The sequence below is a fragment of the Apium graveolens genome, chromosome 8 (assembly GCF_009905375.1).
Source record: "Apium graveolens cultivar Ventura chromosome 8, ASM990537v1, whole genome shotgun sequence".
NCBI classification, from domain to species: Eukaryota; Viridiplantae; Streptophyta; class Magnoliopsida; order Apiales; family Apiaceae; genus Apium; species Apium graveolens.
Genome location: NC_133654.1, coordinates 108,443,700 through 108,452,897, shown reverse-complemented (window position 1 = coordinate 108,452,897; position 9,198 = coordinate 108,443,700). Strand labels below are relative to the sequence as shown.

General features: G+C 38.0%; 1 non-coding gene across 1 annotated transcript; it reads left to right on the top strand.

Annotated features, from left to right (window-relative positions):
- Positions 1-3,062: 3,062 nt before the first annotated feature.
- LOC141681105 (small nucleolar RNA R71) lies at positions 3,063-3,169 on the top strand. The gene has a single exon (XR_012558548.1). It is a non-coding gene; the product is annotated as a small nucleolar RNA R71 (small nucleolar RNA).
- The last annotated feature ends 6,029 nt before the right edge of the window (positions 3,170-9,198 follow it).

Genomic DNA, 9,198 nt, shown 5'->3' with positions numbered 1-9,198 from the left:
AAAATATATTGTTCTTTTTCTGCCCAAGAACTACTTCAACTACATAGTCACTTGCATCGCACATCATCTCAAAAGGCTCATTCCAATCATGTGCAATTATGACAGGTGTCGTGATTAAATTCTTCTTTAAGATCTCAAAAGCAGCAATACACTCGTCATCAAACTTGAAAGGAACATCTTTCTCTAGAATATTGTACAAGGGTTTAGAGAATTTAGAGAAGTCCTTGATGAATCGTCGATAGAAACCCGCATGACCAAGAAAGCTGCGGACTCCCTTAACAGAAATTGATGGAGGAAGGTTCTCAATGACCCCCACCTTGGCTTTGTCCACCTTAAGACCTTTACTAGAGACCTTGTGCCCAAGAATAATGCCTTGTCGCACCATAAAATGACATTTTTCCTAGTTGAGAACCAGATTGGTCTTAACACACCCTTTAAGAATGGCGCCAAGATTCTGCAAGTACTCGTCAAAAGAATTACCGAACACAGAGAAATCATCCATGAATACCTCCATATTATGACTAATCATGTTAGAGAAGATAGCCATCATGCATCTCTAAAATGTGACAGGTGCACCACACAACCCAAAAGAAACTCTTTTGAAGGCAAAAGTACCAAACGGGCAAGTGAAGGTAGTCTTTTCCTGATCTTCTGGAGCAATACAAAGCTGATTATAACCTGAATAGCCATCCAGAAGACAGTAGTACTCATGCCCAGCCAACCTGTCAAGCATCTGATCAATAAAAGGAAGAGGGAAATGATCCTTCCTTGTGGCTTTATTCAGCTTCCTATAATCCAAGCAAAGTCTCCACCCCATGACTATTCGAGTAGGAATGAGCTCATTCTTTTCATTAGCAACAATGGTGATGCCTCCTTTCTTCGGAACACACTGAATTGGAATCACCCAAGAACTGTCATAAATGGGATAGATGATCCCTGCATCTAGCCATTTGAGGATTTTTTTTCTTCACAACTTCTTTCATGATCGGGTTAAGCCTTATCTGTTGCTCAATAGTAGGCTTGCTACCTTCCTCTAGCAGAATTTTATGCATACAATAAGAAGGGCTAATTCCCTTGATATCTGCAATAGTCCATCCAATTGCCGCCTTGAATTCTCTCAGAATTCTTAAGAGCTTTTCCTCATCACTACCTGAAAGGTCAGATGCAATAATAACAGGAAAAGTAGATGCATCACCTAAAAAAGCATACTTTGAGTGTTCAGGCAATAATTTAAGCCTGAGAGTAGGGGCTTCCTCAACATATGGCTTGAGGCACTTTGGAGCTTTGTTCAATTCCTCCAATCCAAGAAATTCAAAAGGCATATCCAGCATTCTCTTCCAAGGAGAAACATTCAAATACTGCAACTGTTCATCACCTTCATCATCTTTGCTATCTGAATTCCCCAACAAGGCCTTGTCTAAGGCATCAGACCTTAGCATCTGATCAAGTTCTGAAGTAACCACAGAATCGACCAACTCCACTTTTAAGCACTCCTCATTATCAGTAGGGAATTTCTGGAATTGAATACATTGAACATCACATCTTGATCCAACACTCGCATAGTGAGCTCACCCTTCTGTACATCTATCAAGGTTCGGCCAGTGGCCAAAAAAGGTCTTTCCAAGATTTTGGGAATCTTCTTATCCTCCTCAAAATCAAGAATTATAAAATCAGAAGGACAGATGAGTTTGTCCACCTTGACCAAGACATCCTCCACAATGCCTCGTGGATATGTAATAGAACGAGCGGCCAACTGCAAGGTCATATAAGTAGGCTTTGGATCAGGTAAGTCCAACTTCTTGAAGATTGACAAGGGCATCAGATTGATGCTAGCTCCCAAGTCACATAAGAATTTGTCAAATGACATTTTTCTAATGGTACAAGGAATAGTGAAGCTTTCAGGATCTTTAAGCTTAGGAGGCAACTTCTGTTGTAGCACATCACTGCATTCCTCCGTGAGAGCAATTAACTCTAAGTCATCAAGCTTCACTTTCCGAGAGAGAATACCTTTCATAAACTTCACATAACTAGGCATCTGTTCAAGAGCTTCAGCGAAAGGTATGTTGATATGAAGTTTCTTCAACACCTCTAGAAACTTCTCAAACTGCTTATCCAGCTTTTTCTTCTACAGCCGCTTAGGAGAAGGAGGTGGAGGATAGATCTGTTTCCACCCTGTATTACCCTCAGGAGGAGTGTATTCCACAGTGGTCTTTCTTGGTTCCACTTCTACTTCCTTATGCACTTCTTCCTCAGCTACAGCTTCATCTTCTGAAACTTGAGATTTTTTGAGATTTGCAACCTTCCCAGACCTCAATGTAATTGCCTTAACATGCTCCTTTGCTTCCTTCTTCCCTGACACTTTAGTGTCACCAGGGAGTGTACTAGGTTGTTAATTTAGCAAAACATTGGCAATTTTCCCAATTTGATTTTCCAAGGTCTTGATATAAACCACTTGCCTCTTGCACATGAGCCTCAACTCCTCCAATTCAAATTTTTCATTAGATTGTTGTAGTTGGAGTTGTTATCTTGGTGCATATTGCGGTTGCTGAAAACCAGGAGGGTTATATTGCTTTGCAGCATACTGCTGATAAGGTTGTTGCACCGCATTCCGAGTATTGCTCCAGCTGAAGTTAGGATGGTTGCGATTGTTGGGATGATAGGTGGCTGGAGCTAGTTGCTGCAACCTCTGAAAGTTGCTCAGAAACTGAGCTGATTCACAAGAAATAGCACACTGCTCCATCTCATGCACACCAGCATAAAGCTCACAAACACTAGTGATTTGATTCACTCCATAATTAGCCAAAGAATCCACCTTCATCGTCAAAGCCTTAAGATAAGCATTTATAGAAGTAGATGCATCCACCTCCAGAATTCCTGCTACCTTGCCTTGAGGTAGTCTCTGAGTTGGGTTCTGGTATTCATTAGCAGCCATCAGCTCAATCAATTCATAAGCTTCATCATAGCTTTTAACCCATAAGGCTCTTCCTGATGCTGCATCAAGCATGGGTCTAGAAGTAGCACCCAATCCATTATAAAAGCAATTAATGATCATCCAATCAGGCATCCCATGGTGAGGACACTTTCCAAGCATCTCTTTGAAGTGATCCCAAGCCTCACATAAAGATTCTCCAGATTGCTGAGCAAATTGAGTAAGTGTGTTTCTGATTGCAGCAGTCCTCGCCATAGGGAAGAATTTAGTTATGAACTTTTGAGCAAGATCCTCCCATTTGGTGATAGACCCTGGTGGTAGAGAATGTAACCAGCACTTAGCTTTATCCCGCAGAGAGAATGGGAAAAGCCTCAACTTAATAGCATCTTCAGAAACTCCATTGAACTTGAAAGTGTCGAAGATCTTGATGAAATCTCTGATGTGCATGTTGGGGTCTTCTATCAGAGAACCCCCAAACTGAACTGAGTTCTGAATCATCTGAATTGTGCTCGACTTGATCTCAAAGGTGTTAGCCACGATGGCTGGTCGGACAATGCTAGACGAAATATCATTAATCTTCGGCTGAGAGTAATCAATCAAAGCTTTCCTATTCGCTTCTGGTTCTCCCATTACAATAAGAGCTCCTTCTTCAACTTTCTCCTCGATAAGAACTTCTTAAAAAACTTCCTTAACTACTACAACTTCTTCCTCATCTTGATCCAGTGTTCTCTTACGAGACCGAGAATGTGTATGCATACACGCTCGCTAGAATACCTGAAATACGACAAAGAAACAAGTAAGTAACAATGTCCGAGTCAATAAACTTTAACGACCATTGATGACAAACATATAAACTAAAAATTAACACCGAGTCCCCGGTAGCGGCGCCAAAAACTTGTTAGGACGAAAACATGCGCTAATATTCTCGCAAGTATACGCGATCGCAAGTAATATAGAGTCAATTCTAGTTTGTTCCCACATACTGGTTTAGGTTAATTTCAATCAATGCACTTATGCAATAATGGTATGGTTATTATTCAATGCTAAGACAAATAACTAATTGAGATTGTTTATAACTAAGATTATTAACTATCATGCAATTAACTACAAGAATTAAAAGGTTGATTTACTTATATAACACAAATATGGGATTCTTACTTCATTACTACTTCATTCAATAGCCTTTTTGTTCTTAACCTTAACATGCAATGGTGATGACACTAATCAGATAACACGAAACTAGTAAATGCCAACTTTCGTTGTACGTATACCCTACTACCAGACATCCATAAAAAAGATAGAAGCTGAATAGAACCAATTATATTGAGACTTTATATGTCTATAGAATTTGACAACATAACAGTTTAATGTACAAGTTATCTATTGTGATTACATAGAGCAAGTAAGATGGTTAAAATTACCTACGAATCATGCATATCAACTATATGAACCTATGCTAGCATGGCAATTTCTAAACCCCTATGTAATAACCCCAATTTTTGGGAAATTTTTGAAACCCTTATGAATAGTGTTTTTGCTGAATGAGAAAACTTTTCATGCCACACTATGTAGGGGTTCTGATATGGATATTCTGAGATTTTATTAGTACTTTATATGGGATATAAGTGTATGTAAAGACCGTCAGAATCCAAATCCGAACACTTTGATTTTTCCCGGAAATACACTAGATACGGAAAGATTTGAGAAAAAGGTAACAGGATAAAAAGGATTTAAATTAAAGGATTATAGGAGAGGATCATAAAAGGAATATAATATATTGAGAAAGGTTAAGGGAACCTAAGTAATAAGATCCCGGGTATGATCCTTCAAACGATAAACGAAAACGAAAGTTAAGCGAACCGTATAACAGATCAGCGGTCATTAGGCAAACAATTAGGAAGTTAATCAAAGGGATTAGAGAGGATGATGTCACCCAACCAATGAGAAGAGGACAAGGAGGGGAGGATGACATCATGAGGATGACACAAGCATGACATGGGAAGGAAGGAGATGTGGTGGCTTTTTAACCACACAAAATCAAGGGCAACTAGGTAATTTACTAAAACAAACACAAAAATCAAACCAACCAAGCCAAGCAAATCATTTTTCATCAAAATCAAAAAGAAACCAAGGCATTGTTCTTCATGCTCTCGGCCAAAACAGAACCAGAACACTAAAACTGCTGTATCTCCTTCATTTCTCACTCAAATATTGTGTTCTATAGCTCATTGGAAAGGTATTGAGATGGCCTACAACTCTTGTTCACAAGTCTCGTCCAAATAATCATGGTAAGACCCTCATTTGTACAGTTCTTTAAATCGGACTTTTAGAAACTTCAAAGCCTAACTTTGTGTTCTTGATTTCTTTGGAAAGATCAAGCTTGTAGGAGGCTCCCTAAGGCTTCCTAGCAACTTAAAACCTCCCAAGGAAGGTATAAACTTCAAACCCTAGCCTTTACTTTATTTGTTAGTAAGTTTAATGGTTGGTGTTGTGAAATGAGAAGCATGGATTGTGATTATTAGTAGTTTGGTTTGATTTGGAAGTGTTTTTGGTAATTGAAGCTTGATTATAGTTCATAGGTCGTGATTGTGGTTGTTTGAGTTGAAAACCTTGGAGATTATGGACTGATGTGGTATGGTTTAGGTGAAGTTTTGTTGTATTGATGGTTATGAGTTGGTTGGTGGTTAATTGGAGTAGTTTAAACATTGGTAATCGCGTAAACATAGCCGTCATAACGTCCGATTTTCTTTGGACTGTTTTTGTGCATAACATTAGGACCCGAGAACCCCCTGCTAGATTATGACCACTGCCATTTTTAGATAGCTCATGTTACGAGCTTCGTTTTGATATGTAGTTCGTTCGATTCCGATGCACGGTTTGGGAGAAACGACCGTTTCAAGTAACGGCGTTTCGCGAACGAAACTTTTCCCCTCGCCTTACTTTAAAACATAGGTTAAAGACCAAAAAAGGTTAATTAATGCATGAAACATTTATGGTAAGTGTGTTAGGCAGTTGGTAAGACACTCGCAAAGGAATCGCCTTAAAACTCGTAAAGGTTAAATTATTAAAAATGGTGGAGCCGAGGGTACTCGAGTGACTTAAGAGAATCAGTAAGCGCAAAACGAGCGTTAAAGTCTGAGTTGGTTAGAGTATAGATTTACAAGTGACTTTGGTTTAATTCCAACTTACTTGTTGTTTATAGGTTACCAGACTCGTCCCGAGCCATTCGTAACCCCCAGTCGCTCAGGCAAGTTTTCTACCCGATATACTGTTGTTGTGATGTAAATATATGTATATGCATTATCTTGTGATAGTGCATGATTGTTATTAGCAAATTTTGCGATATATTGGAGCATGCTGATATGGTATATATGCATGTCTGTTTCGTAATCTGGTTATCTATCTGTTGATTTCAATGCTTATAGTTGCATAATACCTATGCTAGAAATAAGCAAGTAGTTGCGTATACCCTTAGTATAGGGGATAAAAGGTGAACATATTTCTAAACCGGGAGTCGATGTTCCCGAGTATATTATATATATATATTTATATATATATGGATATAGTTTTTAAAACTATGGATCGAATAAGGTTTATTCGATACCTTTATTTTACTTAATTGAATATTAATTTGAGTATTCATTCGAGGGCTTATGACTCAGTTTATTTTATTATTTGAATATTATTTGAATATTCATTCGAGGGCTTATGACTCAGTTTATATTATTATTGAATATTACTTGGATATTCATTTGAGGATGTATGACTCCTTTATTTTATGAATATTATTTATAGTATTCATTCGAGGTATTATGACTCCGCTTATTACTTAATAATATTCTTTATTTTATTAAAGAATAAGGTGTCGATAATCAAACTTACTTTTGATTATTCAAATAAAGATATTACTTTCGTATAAGTATATCTTTGATTATTTGCTATTCATTTCAAGTATAAGTTTTAATACTTCTACTTCAATTATTTTATAAAGATTATTCTTTATGGGAATATTATTTAAATAATAATATTCAGACATTTTCTAAATATTCTGGGGACTGATTTACTTCATTAAATCAGCTTCACTCCAAACATTCTTAAAAATGTTTTGCGAGTCTTCAAAATGATTTTTTTAAAAGTTAGAGCGGATCCCAAAAGTCATTTTTTTTAAGATCCTCCTTTCGAAGGGGATTTAAATACTCGCTCAAAACCTGAGGGATCCGGCTCTGTGGTGTGTTTTATATTCGCAATAAGGTTGCTGTTTTGATAAATGAATTAATTACTTACCCAACACTCGGGAAGTAAAATTCTTGGAACAAGTTAATCCATTAACAGGCATCGCCTGGGAAATATCGGTGAGTTCTCCTTTCCAAATAGATACGACTTCTTGGTGGAGCCGTATCAACAAGTTTCTACTTGGGGAAAGTGGGGACAAGCTTTACGTTTCAGAGTCATGGATTTCATCTGAACTAGGAGTGGCGTAAGTGGCCGAGTAGCGCCGGCCCAGCCTTATTATATTGGCCCAAATGGCCTGGAAGTTCCGCTAAGGCGGTCCATTCCTTAGGAGTTCAGTGTTCGGTTGACAAGTAAATCCGACAGGTTCTCCTCTATATGTAGAAAATGGTGGGGTTGTGCTACTACGACTGATCATCGTAAGTGGTCTTCCTGGCGCGGCAAACTCCCGTAATGAGTTCATCATCCAATTGGATAATTTCTGCAACACTACCCAGAGCACTTCGATAGAAAGGCTACGGTTGGGCGATTGTTGAGTGTTGGCAGGGTAAAGTTTTCAAAATGATGTTTACATCAAATGAAGTATCTCGTAACTTCATTTTATTTTGATAATATTTTAAAGATTTAATCTATTCAAATCTTGCCTTATAGTCTCATCTATGTGATGAACTTTTGAAGCTAATTATAACTTGAACGGTGGTAGTTCAAGTAGTATTTGGGAAAGATATAAGTATATTGGGGTATCTTGTAACTTCATCTTTTAAACTTATATCTAATTAATAATTTTCTTATGAATGACAAAGATTTTCAGAAAAACGTTGAGACAAGGTTAGATATATGAGATCACCTTGCAACGATATTTTTTTTATACAGTTATACACTGGGACTTTGTGTATATTGTGCATGGAAGAGGACTTCCAATATTTTGAAAAGTATATATGTATATATATATACTGAATATTTTGCGACTTCATCGCATTAAGATATCAACTTGGTTCATTTCTTTTGACCAAGACTTTCATGAGTACTATGAGAAGGCTCATATATTGTTAATCATTATACATATTATTTTGGTGGGCTTGCTGCTCACCCTTGCTTTCTTCTTTCATCACACAACATCAGATAGACAAGATGAACTGGACCAAGCTCCCGATTCGCAAGAGGTTAGGAGATGTTCCGCAGTTTTCTAGAAGCACTGATGCCGACATAGCTGAGGTAGGAACTACCAATAGGCTAGGCTTTCAACTTTTGATGTATCAGATTATGTATATTTATGAATTGTAATAATGGCAAAGAAATGTAAATTTATTCAGAAACCTGTTTAAGGTGTATTGGCATATAATTGTGGAATAAAATGACTTGTGATTATTTTTGGATATTTATCTCTGAGACTATAACTTGTGGTGTGTGTGTTTATTGTGGGGTCACAGTACAGAGTAGTTGATTATTTATTAAGATTGGGTGTTGTTAAGGGAAATGGAACTCGTGATAACCCGGATCCCCGACCCCGGATTTGGGGGTGTTACAGAAATGGTATCAGAGCTAAGCGTTATAAACCTCAGAGATGATGGGACGTTAAGATAATAAGTTCACTAAGATAATAAGAACTCTTGCCAAGTTCATAGTCGGACTACCTAACGTAGTACTGACAGTTAAGACCCTTATGGGAACCCTTATAAATGTAGCGATAGAAGCGTAGTTCGTTATCGTATATGGTAGCGGGACTCCGAACCCTGAAGTTGAGGAACATCAACGCGATGATGTTTTATTACTAATTGGAGATCAGATTGTGGATCCAATAGAGCGTCCTAACGCAGGACCGGATGATGTTGATATTGAGGATGTAGCGGTTGAGGATGTTGTCCTAGAAGGGATAGTTGCTGAGGAGGATCCCATGGAGGATCCTGACGAGATTGGATAAAGGACCACTGATGAATTGATGACCCTGGTTGGGTCGACTACCAGAGGTAGGATTGGTCGGTCACTACCAGAGGTTCATTCAAGTTTGTAAAGATAGTAGCCCCTTTAACGCGGCTTAC